At 50.3% G+C, this 12,875-nt stretch overlaps 1 protein-coding gene across 2 annotated transcripts in view; it reads left to right on the forward strand.

Annotated features, from left to right (window-relative positions):
- Positions 1-251: 251 nt before the first annotated feature.
- The window catches only part of TSPAN18 (tetraspanin 18), a 345,609-nt gene continuing 332,985 nt past the window's right edge, over positions 252-12,875 (forward strand). Inside the window, exon 1 of one of the 2 annotated variants that reach the window (XM_086959612.1) lies at positions 252-581. The gene's annotated coding sequence lies outside the window, so the exon portion shown is untranslated. The remainder of the gene's footprint in view (positions 582-12,875) is intronic. The other variant, XM_086959613.1, reaches the window with a different exon arrangement.

Below are 12,875 nucleotides of genomic sequence, written 5' to 3' on the forward strand. Positions count from 1 at the left end.
GAGCCAGGGAGGAGGGTCCGGGGGGGGGACAAGGGGGATAGGAGGAGGGGCCGTGGGGAGAGGGGAGGGGCCAGGGGAGTAGAGGGGAGGGGCCGGGAAGAGGGAAGGGGACATAGGAGCTGAGGGAAGGGTCCAGGGAGGGGGGAGAGGGAGGGTCTCGAGGAGCTGATGTGAGGGGCGGGGCCGGGGGAGAAGAGGGGAGGGGCCGAGAAGAGGGGAGGAGCCAATAGGAGCTGAGGGAAGGGGCCGGGGGGGAGAGGGAGGGTCTCGAAGAGCTGATGTGAGGGGTGGGGCCAGGGTTGTGGGCGGGCCGAGTTACCGGGAGGAGGCGCTTGTGAGCGGGGGGAGAGGCATAGGCAGGCTGACGAGCTTAGACGGCGGATTCTGGGGTACGGGGGGTAGGGAGACCCCTGGAGGAGCCGAACATCCCGCCACCCTGGACTGAAAGGACACCCCATACCCTCCCCCACGAGAGGCTGTGATTCACCCACTGGAGAAGCACTTCAACCCCCCACGACTGGACACTTCCAGCAGGACGAGCCCCCCAGCTGCGGACTGAGCGCTGCCCCTGGAACTAGAAGGTAAGGGACAACTACTAGCCCCTACGACCCCCCGCCTAATGTGACCTCCTGGGAGGGCTCGTGGTAAAGGGCATGCAACTGTTCCAGTGCGTGGAGTTGGGGTGCGGGTGCCCCAGCGCCCCGCAGGGTCATGGGGACCCCTGCCCACTCCACCTGAAATCTGTGCCTTTGAACGCCCGACCCCATGGAGAACCCAGGGGCCCCACAGTCCAGACACCCCCACCCCCCCTCACAGAGCCACGGAGGGTCTTGCATCCACTTATTCCTGGGTGTCAGACACACAGGGCCCCGGACTCGGTGCATAAAATCACCCCAACGCTCGCCCCACGCACAGATCCACAGACCTCAGAGAGACACCGCCGTGGAGACCCCCCGCCCACACACAAGGCTTGGGGAGGTCGGCGACCCAAAGGCCGTCAGACTGCCAGGGGAGACAGTGCCTCAGAAAGATGCACCCCTTAAAGGCTTCCCCGGAACCCCAAGGAATGTGTGACCCAGAACCCCAAAGACAGACACCCCATGTAAGGGATGAACGTCAGGACAGCAGCCTCACTCGACAACTTTTAAAACTTCAACTCGGGGAATAGAAAACCAAGAGCTTAAAACTCCATAGCTGTCCCCCCCCCCCCCCCCCCCCCCCCCCACCCACCCACCCACCCACCAACCACACACACCCCCGACAGTACCCCACATTACTGCACCAACAACTGCCCTCCCAGGATAGAGCAACATGTGAAGCCGAAGCCGTAGGGACACGTGAGGCGTTGTGGGCGGTGGATTGTATGGTGGGCGCTGCCTGCTGATGGGGGGGCACTGGGCACCGATCTACATTTCGGTAACGGGTGTTTATTGCAGAGATTGGAAGCGGCTGGAGGAGGGGCGTGTAGTGGCTGTGGTCGGAGAAGTGGTGTTTGCAAGTGGTTTTATTTGCTGCCAGGTAGAGAAAGTAACATTGTGGTGGTAGTTGGCAGTTGTGGAAGTGGTGCTTGTGGCGGTGTTTGCAAGTGGTTTTATTGGCTGCCTGGTAGACAAAGTAATATTGTGGTGCTAGTTGGCTGTTGTGGAAGCGTTGCTTGTGGCGGTGTTTGCAAGTGGTTTTTTGGCTGCCTGGTAAATAAAGTAACCTTGTGGTTGTAGTTGGCAGTTGTGGAAGTGAAGCTTGTGGTGGTGTGCAGCCATTGTAAGGAAAGTGATGTTTCTAGTTGTGGTTGGCAGTTGTGCTGCCAGTGGTGGTAGTGACAGTGATACTTGTGTTTTTTGGCTGTTTGTCCTATTATTAGGGACAGTGATGTTTGTGGTAGTGAATGACAGTGGGCATGGGGCACTAATGCTGGTGGCCTTGGTTGGCAGTGGTTCTAGCCAGAGTAGGGCTGGTGGTTGGCAGTAGTGGCAGGCACAGTGGTGGGTGGCAGTAGTGATGAGGACATTGGCGGTTAGCTGTGGTACTGAACGTTGACACGGTTAGTAGGGACTCGTACTTATGCTAGTGGATAGCAATGGTGATGTGCAGTGGTTCTAGCCATACATATTGGTGCACATAGTGGTTGAGAGTGGTGTGATTGGCAGCGCTGTTATTGGCAGTGGTGCTAGTAGTGGTAGGTGGTATTAGTGGTTGGGACAGTGATGCATGTGGTAGTTGGCCTTGAATCTAGCCAGAGTGGTGCTGGTTGACAGTACTGGAAGGCACAGTGGTGGTAAGGACATTGGTGGTTGGCTGTGGTACTAAAAGTTGACACAGTTAGTAGAGACTTTAATACTTGTGTTACTGGATAGCAATGGTGATGGGCAGTGGTTCTAGGTTGTTGGTAGTGGTTGGGAGTGGTGTAATTGGCAGTACTGGTATTGGCAGTGGTGCTATTAGCGGAGGGTGGTATTAGAGTTGGGGACAGTGATGCGTGTGGCAGTGGGCCATGATTCTAGTCACAGTTTTGCTGGTGGTTGGCAGTAGTGGCAGGCATAGTGGTGCTGGTAGTGGTGGATGGCAGTGGTGGTTGGCTGTGGTGCTAATAGTTGACAATATTTTGAGGACACTTATACTTGTGGTAGTGGATAGGAAGGGTGATGGGCAGTGATTCTAGCCATACATAGTATTGCTGGTTGCTGGTAGTGATTGGGAGTGTGCGATTGGTAATGCTGTTATTAGCCGTGGGTGGTATTAGTGGAAGGGACAGTGATGATTGTGGTGGTTGGCTGTGGTGCTAATGGTTGGTTCTGTTAATGGGGGATGTGATGTTTGTGGTAGTGAAACGCAGTTGTGATGGTTCGCCAGTGCTTGCGTTCTTGGTTGGCAGTGGTGCTGGTGATTGGCAGTGGTTCAAACCACAGTGGTGCTGGTTGGCAGTACTGGCAGGCACCGTGGTGGTAAGGACATTGGTGGTTGGCTGTGGTGCTAAAAGTTGGGACAGTTATTAGCGACTTTAATACTTGTGTTACTGGATAGCAAGGGTCATGGGCAGTGGTTCTAGCCACGCGTAGTGGTGCTGGTTGTTGGTAGTGGTTGAGAGTGGCGTGATTGGCAGTACTGGTATTGGCAGAGGTGCGAGTAAAGCTGGGTGTTATTGAAGGTAGGGACAGTGATGGGTGTGGTGGATGACCATGTTTCTAGTCACAGTGGTGCTGGCCGGTGGCAGCTTTGGGGTCGATAGTCATGCTAGTGTTTGACAGCTGTGGATGCGGCAGTAGTTCTAAGGGCGGGGGTTGGTTTTGGCTGGTGATGTGTGCAAGTTCTATTTGTGGGGCTCTCTCTGGTGTGGTCCCATTCCTTTCCTTGGGGGTGGGGACCGATTTTCATCCAAACCCTAAGATATATTGGTCCAGTGACCAAGTGTTATAAGAGTGTAGGAAGGCAGCTCTCAGTGGGGAGTGCTTGTTACCACTACACCACATGGGTCTTTATGACGAGTCATGCAGGTGCTACTAACTTAAACATTGAACATTTATTGGAAGGTACAATCTCCCCAATAGATTTGTTTGTGCCTCTTACGACGTGTTTGTATTTTTCACTCTTTTTTTTCGTGCCCTCGCTGTTGTGTATGGCCGGTTCTGTTGGAGGGTGTGTTCCTGTAGTTGGGCAGAATAGCACTCAGTCTCCCCCGGACACTCTGGTGGGCTGACTCTGACCTCTCACGGTTTGTGGATTGGTCTGTAGGCAGACTCTGTCCTCTCTGGAATTAGTGGGTTGGTCTGTGTGCAGACTCTGTCCTCTCCTGGTTTTCGGGTTGGACTGTGGGCAGACTCTGTCCTCTTTGGGTCTGTGGATTGGTCTGTGGGCAGACTCTGTCCTCTCCTGGTTTGCGGGTTGGTCTGTGGGCAGACTCTGTTCTCTGTGGGTTGGTCTGTGTACCTACTCTGTCCTCTGTAGATTGGTCTGTGGGCAGACTCTGTCCTCTCTGGGTCAGTGGGTTGGTTTGTGGATATACTCTGTCCTCTCTGGCTCTGGGTTTTTTTCTTTGGGCAGACTCTGTCCTCTCTGGGTCTGTGGGTTGGTCTGTCGGCAGACTCTGTCCTCGCTGGGTCAGTGGGTTGGTTTGTGGTCAGACTCTGTCCTCTCCTGGTTTGCGGGTTCGTCTGTGGGCAGACCCTGTCCTCTCTGGGTCTGTGGGTTGGTCTGTGGCAGACTCTGTCCTCTCTGGGTCTGTGGGTTGGTCTGTATGCAGACTCTGTCCTCTCTGGGTCTGTGTGTTGGTCTGTATGCAGACTCTGTCCTCTCTGGGTCTGTGTGTTGGTCTGTGTGCAGACTCTGTCCTCTCTGGGTCTGTGGGTTGGTCTGTGGGCAGACTCTGTCCTCTGTGGGTTGGTCTGTATGCAGACTCTGTCCACTCTGGGTCTGTGGCAGACTCTGTCCTATCTGGGTCTGTGTGTTGGTCTGTGTGCAGACTCTGTCCTCTCTGGGTCTGTGGGTTGGTCTGTGGGCAGACTCTGTCCTCTGTGGGTTGGTCTGTATGCAGACTCTGTCCTCTCTGGGTCTGTGGCAGACTCTGTCCTCTCTGGGTCTGTGGCAGACTCTGTCCTCTCTGGGTCTGTGGGTTGTTCTGTGGGCAGACTCTGTCCTCTCTGGGTCTGTGGGTTGGTCTGTGGGCAGACTCTGTCCTCTCTGGGTCTGTGGGTTGGTCTGTGGGCAGGCTCTGTCCTCTCTGGGTCTGTGGGTTGGTCTGTGGGCATACCATGTCCTCTCTGGACCTGTGGGTCGGTCTGTGGACCGGCTCTGCCCTCTCCTGTGTCTGTGAGTCGGTCTGTGGACAGACTCTGTTTCTAGTCACTGTCTGTGTCTCGTTAGTTCTTTGGCGTGTTTACGTTTCCCCCAGTGAAAGGTTCCGTATGTGAGTTATTTACTGCGTTGACGTAGGGCCGCGTGCATATATATTTACAGACCCTTCACGTGATCTGTACCCCCGCCTCCTGGCGCTATAGAGGTACCACTAGGCACATCTGGGGGGTGGGGGGATGCTTTGTTCGTTTATAGGCCACCGACCGCCATCCAACGCAACACAGAAGTTTATTGGCACGAGAAGTGTTGACAAAGTAAACGATGGAAACGACTGCGTGTCTGAAGTGCCGTCTAATGGGAGTGAGTTCTGTGTGTGTCTCAGGGGGCGGGGCGGCAGGAGACAGCCTGGCGCTGCTTCAGTCAGACTCGCTTCTCTCCTGGTTTCTGGTTGGTGTCTGTCAGTCAGTCCCTGCCTGGCCCTTGGTCGTTCACTCTCTTGGTGAACAGCTGTGCTTTGCGCTTCTCACCACGGTGCGGCGCTGTGTCAGGTGAAGTGATCTGTACTGTTCTAGCTTGTTCTCATGCCCCCAGGTGTACCCCACTTCTATATCTGTCTTTTTAGGGGTCCTGGCTACATTCTCGGGTCGCTTTGGCAGAACTGGCTACTTGATCTTTCAGCCTCAGGCAGTGTAAGACTTTGGGTCACTTTGTTCAGTATTTTGACTCTTCTCCCCCCTTCACCCACACACACACACTCTCTCTCTCTTTCTTTCTCACACTCTCTCACACACACTCTGTCTCTCTTTGTCACACCCTCCCACTCTTTCTCACCTCCTCTCTCTCTTTCTCACATCCTCTCTTTCTTACACTCTCCCACACTCTCTTTGTCTCTCTCTTTCCCCCACTCTCTCTCTTTCTCATACTCTCTCTCTCACTTTCTTTTTCTCTCTCTCTCTCGCTGCATCTGTCTCTCACACACACAGACTCTATATCTCTCACTCTCTATATCTCTTTCACTTCTGTTGCTCTCTCTCTCCTCCTCCCTCCCTAGTGTACGCACTCAGCTCTCAAGAGGAGGGGGTTATACCTACGCACCACTGAGAGGAACTATTTAAACGCTACTGCTTAATAATATCATATGTTTACGCGCTTGTTGTATGATTTACTTGCCACATAGTTTAAGGGTCCGGCTCTAAGAGCCAAGCCAGACCCTTGGCTCGGCTCTCCCTGCTAATTTGTTGGCTCGTCACCCGTTTATTCCGCCCTCGGCAGCCTCTGGGGTGTTCTACCCCGCAGCTCTGAATGCGTAGTTTATTTAGTGCCCACCTTGAGGCACCAGGGCATTAGGCGGGCGCTGCCATTCTGCTCCAGGGGGCGGGCAGTGCTGGACTATGGACCAGCCTGTGCCTGGCCAGAGACGGACCCCTGTGGCCAGGAGACCCAGCCTGAACTCGACCCTATCAATCTCTAATGGGGCAGCTGGGTGCTGGCTACCTGTTTAGGGCCCTCTGTGCCACCCTGCACTAATCCTTGTGCGAACGCCCTTTATCCGCGGGTTCTCCTCGCCGAGGGGCGAGCGCCTCGTAGCAGGGCTGCTCTCAGTGGGCGCTACGCCAGAAACGACGCTATCGGACAGGACGCGGTGCGGTTTCACACCAGGCAGACATGCGAAGTGTAAACATGATATAAATACATGTAGCCGCAAGCTGACAAGTGTAAACAGAGGGGGTGTGAGGGCCCCCACCCCACGAAGAAACTCTTCGCATGCGGGCCGCGCCAGCCCACCAAAGAATGTGGAAGCCGCTTCCCAGGGAGAGCCCAGCAGTGTTAATTTATGACGAGTTAACTTTGCTGTTTTTGGAGGAGTAGGGGGTGGTAGCTAATTTGTTGACCAAGTGGCGTAATTCTGGGCTAATTGTTTTTTTTCTTTTAATCTTACAGCTGGGTAGGTTCCTGGTAAGTTATGGAGCGCCAGGAAGCGCGCTGAACGCCAGCCTAGGTGCTATAAAAAGTAAATTACGATAACGTAGTACAGATCGCCGCAGTTTCAGAGAAGCGGCGTGTTTTCGGCTGCAAAAGCCGGCAGCTGTCCTATAGAGGTGTAGAGACAGAGCGAAGTATGCAGGGGTGACGGGCAGGGGGTCTGGACAGTGGGTTGTGGTCGACATTTCACCTAGGGGGTGGGGGGTGCTGGAATCCGGGGAGAGGGAGGGCCTCTCCCAGGGGGGGCGGAGGGCTAATGTAGCCGGACACTCGATGCAGTGGGTGGGTTAGGTGCCCGGAGGCAGGGGCTTTGCTTGGTCAGTAAGATTGGGGGTGTAAGCGTCAGATTTTCCAACAGCCGTGCTGGCAGATCATGTTAAATTACACCATATACGTGTGCTCTTTTGTCTGTGTGTATGTAAAAATTCCTTGTGATATCCGACAGACACCTCACCAAACCCAACTAAAAGCACCTGTACCCAACTCTTTTCCAGAAATTATATTTATATATTTATTGAAGCTACACCCCTGTCTGGATGTGGATGGGGCAGTCTGTGAAGTGCAGGGGGTGGTAAGGGGGGGGACTCTGTGTGCAGGGTATATCCGACCCATGTGTCGAGTGACACATCCCACCAGTCCAGCTTTGTACCCATGACCATTTGCATTCTGGGAGTTGAAGTTTGCTTTTCCCAGTAGATGTAAGAAGTAACATGTAAATTGCTGCCTTACACGTGGCAACAAACACACACCTACTATGGCACTCCGCAGTCCTGTAGTCTTTAAACTTTTTTATGTCGGCCCCCCCCCCCCACTGGACCCCCTCAGAATCGTTCTAATTATTTCTGTTAAAGTGGCAATGTTTAAATATGTCTTGGCAAATGTCACCAGCAGCGGTGGCTCTGCCGTCGTGGCGGGGGAGCGGTATCCCCCGCCAGCGGCTGCAGAAATTGAGAAATAAAATTATAATACGTGAGATTTATTATCATAAATTTTTTTTCATGGCTTAGTCTTAGGGGTGGGGCCTAATTGATGACAGGCACAAAGAGGGAGTGGTTGGCACTGGTGTCAGTGCGCATGTGGGTTTGGTCTTAGACGGCCAAACTGACATGCGCACTGACATCTGTCCAACCCAAGCTGCATTGGCAGGTGGAGAGAACAGCTGGCACAGGCTCCGGCTCCCAGTGCTCTTTGGGGCAGAAAACCAGCCCGCTCAGGCCAATCCCAGCGCTTCTCTTGTGCTGGTACCAGCATGAGGGAAGCGCTGGGATTGGCTATAGGGGAGTCTGGGAGCCTCAGCCTGTGTGTCACAGTCCGCAGAAATCAGAAAACTGCCCATCAGCGAGCGGCAGGTAAATTCTATTTTTGTTTTTATTCCCCCCACGCCCCAATCCCGTATTACCCCACCACTTTCACCCGAAACCAGCCACTTCTTCATTGCAGTTAACTTCTGTTATTGTTTTAAAAATGCAAATACATTATTGCCAAACTCACTGTTTTGGTTAGGCAGGCCTTACTAACATGTAAAAGTATCTACTGGGGGATTATTAGAAATGTGTGTGCGGATTTCTAGGAATCCTTTCCCTTTTGACACATAGTCCCAGCCAGGGTATAAAAGACAAAGGATGTTAGTGAGAGGCTTACTGCAGGTCACCCCTCCCCCCCCCCCCCCGCCACCCCCCTTAAAACAAAGCTCTGTTATGAGCAAAATGTTTCTTTTGGCCACAGCCTGGTGGCTCGCATGGGGTCACTTGACGCCCCTTAGGGGGTGGGGGCACATGCCCAGTTTGAAGACCCCTGCTCCAGCCGCACACCCTGCGCCAGTGTTTGCATGCTCCCCCGTGCAACCACTCGAACAAGAGAAAGTGCTTCGAGAACACAGCGGTTGTAGGTGTGAGCGCTATGCCAGTAACAGGAGCAGTGCTCCAGCAGCGGCTCTTGGCGGGGAGTGATTGTGTGTCTGCGGCACCGATGATTCCCACCATTGGGACCGCCCTTGAAGATAAGTGGGGCCTCTCTGGCGGCGGGGCCTCTTTGGCGGCGGGGCCTCTTTGGCGGCGGGGCCTCTTTGGAGACGAGGCCTCCTCTCGCACTCAGCCTGCGCCGGCTGCTGTCTGCTCGGCCTTATCTCCTGGCTCCGACTGCTGCGAAATAACACGTTATCTCCTCTGCTTGTTGAGTTGCATTAGCGTGTGTTTGTTTAGTTATACTGCCAAGCGTGCACTGTGGTCAGCTCACGCGCAGTGCCTTGTGGGTATCCCAGGGACACTGGTGCAATTTACTACAAATCTTCTAGGGCTCGGGACAAGTTCATGGCCTTGGCTAGAGTGCCCCTAGAGAGGCCAAAGAGTGAATGGGTATGAATGCAAACCTAACTATGGAGGTTGTCTAGCGGATTTTAGAAACGCACTGAAAAGCTTGTGCAGGCAGGCTGTTGTCGCTGTGTGTCCTGCCCTGGGTTGGTGTTTGAATTGGGGTGGTACTAGGGCGACAAGATTGTGAGAACCAAGAAGTGGGACTTTCCACAAACATAGAAGTAGGACTCCAGCTATCCATTGACCAAGCGGCTCAGAAGGACCTGTCAGCGCGGGCCAGCATCTGAAAAACAGAACATGTAATATTAAGGGGCAATGTAAAGTAACTTAACACACAGTTTTATCTCTGTAAACAATTCGGATTCCAATAAGGCCGCTTGCTAATTTTTCCCCCAAACAGACGAGAGCTTGCCTCAATTGACTCTCTTTAAACCAGGGTATCTGCTAAATTTATCTATTTTATAATGCTAATTTATTCTATAAGAGCGGGACACCCGATCACCCTAAATATAATGACTGCACTCACCACTCCTGGAGAATTACACTGTCGACCCCCACCAACCGAGGGTACCGACGACTGTTAGAAAGAAGTACAAGGACTGCGCCGTGCGCTCCCCTTCAAGGAGCTGTGCGGAAGAAGGTGTTCCAGAGATCTGAAGGTGCCCACGACTAGCTCAGTCAGTCTATTCTGGGATTTCAACTTTTCTATTCCTAAAGGTAAAAAAACACTAAAAGTTCAAGAAAGCAAATGGTAAAATCGGGGCTTGATCGAAAGTAAATAAATGCTTCTGAGCTAGAGAAGCAGGCAGTGCAGGGGTGCTCGGTGAGCCACAACAGAAATATATATATATATATTGGATATGTTGTGTGTGTGTGTGAGTGAAGCCTGATTTGCTGCCGTCTCTGATGTATGTGCTCTGTAGGTGTGTGTCCTCTCTTCTGCTTGTATGTGTCTTTGTGAAGCTTCTTCGACTGTTCTCTGTGCCTTGTGTCTTCTGTTGTGTGGCTCCAGTTCGACTTGTATGTGTGAGGGAAGCCTGCTCTGCCGCCTGTTCTGTACCTATCGTGTGTACGTTAGTGTAGTGGCTCTGCTGCTCTCTGTGCCATGTGTGTTGTGTTCTTCTGCTATGCATTTGTGTGAGGGTAGCCTTCTCCGCTGCCTATGCCGCATCCATCCTGTGTGTTAGTGAGGCTTGTTGTGCCTTGGCTGTACCAGTCTTGTGTGTGTTGGTGAGGCCTGCCCTGCTGTCTGTGCTGTCCATATTCCGTGTGTCAGTCTATCTTGCTGTGCCTGGCCCATACCAGTCTGGTGTGTGTGTATGAAGCTTACTTCACTGCCTATGATGTACCTTCTTTCTACGTCTCACTTAACTCATTGCATGCAAGACTTTTGTTAACTTAATAGGGGCTTAGAGCCCGCCCATTACTTACCATTGGCTGACTTCATCATCAGTCTCATTTCCTTGCTTCTCATTGGTCAGAGAATGCTGGATTCACTTTCTCTTCATGTGTTTTGTTACTTTTATGGCGCATGGGCCAAGTACTGGTTAACTGCTTTATTAATGTCCCCCCCCCCCCCCCTCCTGTGCTAGAATTTAGTAACACATTTTTCAGGGTGAGATAATGTAATTGTCCGCGGACACACTCATGACGGGCTCCAGGTGGCTCTTAGCTTTTACCCTACTTTAAAAAATCTTTTCATTTAGTGCTGCTGATAAATAAAGATACTGCAGATGCTAAACTGTTTACTTAAAACGGCTCCTGAAGTTTTGAAATTTAAAAGCCGTGTAGATGGATTTTTCTATAAACTGTTTGCAACTGTAGTACTTTAAGTGAACAAACCTTTGACATCGAAGAAGTGTGACGTGGTAAGAGCGTCCACGAGGGAACACAGCGCAGCCAGCGGTCCTATTTTTTGGCAGTTACTTTTGCATTGATTTAATTTTGCTAAAAGGAGGCTTCAGCTCATACTTGAGGAGGCCATTCAGAGTCAAAATGCGCTGGAAATCAATAGGTCTAAATACAACAGTTACATTTAACTTTCATCTCCAGTAAAGCGATCTGCACAGCTATATGCGTTCAAGGGAGCGGTGGAAATATATTTTTTATCGTCCACTTTGGTTGATATGACTCTTAAAAACGTCTTTGTGCGTTTTTTAACTGCTCTTGTTCTCGTATTTGTGTGTATATATATTTGTGTGTGTATATATATACATATATACAGTTGAACGACCCCTGTTGTTATAGGAAGGCTTCCTTTAATGAACTCAATCGAGTTTAGGACTTAATATACACTCAGTTGGCTCAATGGAGAAGGGAGGGTCTTATCACTGAGAATGAATTTTTGTATTTGAAAAAAGACCACCCTAAACTCCAATACTTTATCTTTTGCCCAAAGTCCATAAGGGGTTGTCTCCTATACCGGAGCGTCCTATTATTTCTTCCCAGAATTGTCTACTTCAACCAATCTCTAAATATGTCGATTTCTTCCTTCACAGTTATATGGAATCTTTACCATCGTGTATTAGATATACTTTGTATCCAAACTTAAAGAGGTCACTTGGAGTCCAGATTACCATTTTATTGTAATGGATATCTGTTCACTTTGTACTTCCATCAATCATCTGGACGGCTTACATGCTATTCAACTTTTTTTGTCAAGCAGAGACATCAAATTTTACGAACACAGTAAAATGCTTGTAAAGATGGTTGAGTTATGCCTTTAGAATAATTTTATCCTTTTTAACAACGAGGTTTACCAGCAGCTACGCGGCGTGTACATGGGGGCATGCTTCTCCCCCAGCTATGCTTGTTTACACTTAGGTTGGTGGGAGGAGCGTGTCCTGGGTCGCGCCTCGGTGCTGCAGGAAACCAAGGCACTGGAATCATCCAATTTTGGCGTTTTATCGATGATGTGTTTTTGATTTGGCAAGGATCTAAAGAAACTGCGGAGCCATTTGTGAAGAATATTAATAACAATATGCTCAAGCTAGAATTCACAGCTACCATTAGCAAAGAGAGGGTTGAATTTCTGGATGTGGAAGTATATATTTGTGATAACAACATCCACACTAAACTTCATAGGAGGAGCACAGCTGGCAATTCAACTCTCATTTCAAAGATTTATGAATCGTGGTTACAGAGAAATTGATCTTAGGAATGCATTGAAGAACATGTTTTTAACCTCTAAGGCCTCGCCACAATTGAACAATATTGAAAATACACCCTTCATGGGTGAGGTGGTACCTATGAAAGAGGATATGACGGTTAGATTAATTACTACTTTTAGTAGTCAGGAGAGAAAGATTTGTAATATCCTCAAATCAAACTGGCCTATCCTTAAGACTAGTAAAGCAAAATTTACCCTTGAGAAATGTTAACCGGAAGAACCGGTATGTCAGTTAAAAATCATAACAAAATACAAGTAAATATAAAGAATTCTTACAGTTTATTAAAGTTACAAATGTTAAAAGAAAAGTGGTCCCAGTGGAACCCACTTAACACAAATAAAACATTAAAAGAGATTTTTTTACTTTTTTGACTTTCAATTTTGCCAGCAAGATTGAGTCACAGAGACAGAAAAGACAGTAAGACATAAAATTAGTACAGTACTTTTTGTATATTCGGACTCTATTGGTCACATCTAAGCTATGTGCACTTGTAATATGGTATATCAGCAAAAGAGGTGGAGATCCTAAATTATACTGAGTGAAGCGTCGACGCGTTTCGGTGGTTTTCCCAAGTTTTGTCCACCTTTATCAAGACACCTTAAATTTTGTGTCTAGATATTGG

Source organism: Lissotriton vulgaris, chromosome 2_2 (assembly GCF_964263255.1).
Source record: "Lissotriton vulgaris chromosome 2_2, aLisVul1.2, whole genome shotgun sequence".
Taxonomy (NCBI): domain Eukaryota; kingdom Metazoa; phylum Chordata; class Amphibia; order Caudata; family Salamandridae; genus Lissotriton; species Lissotriton vulgaris.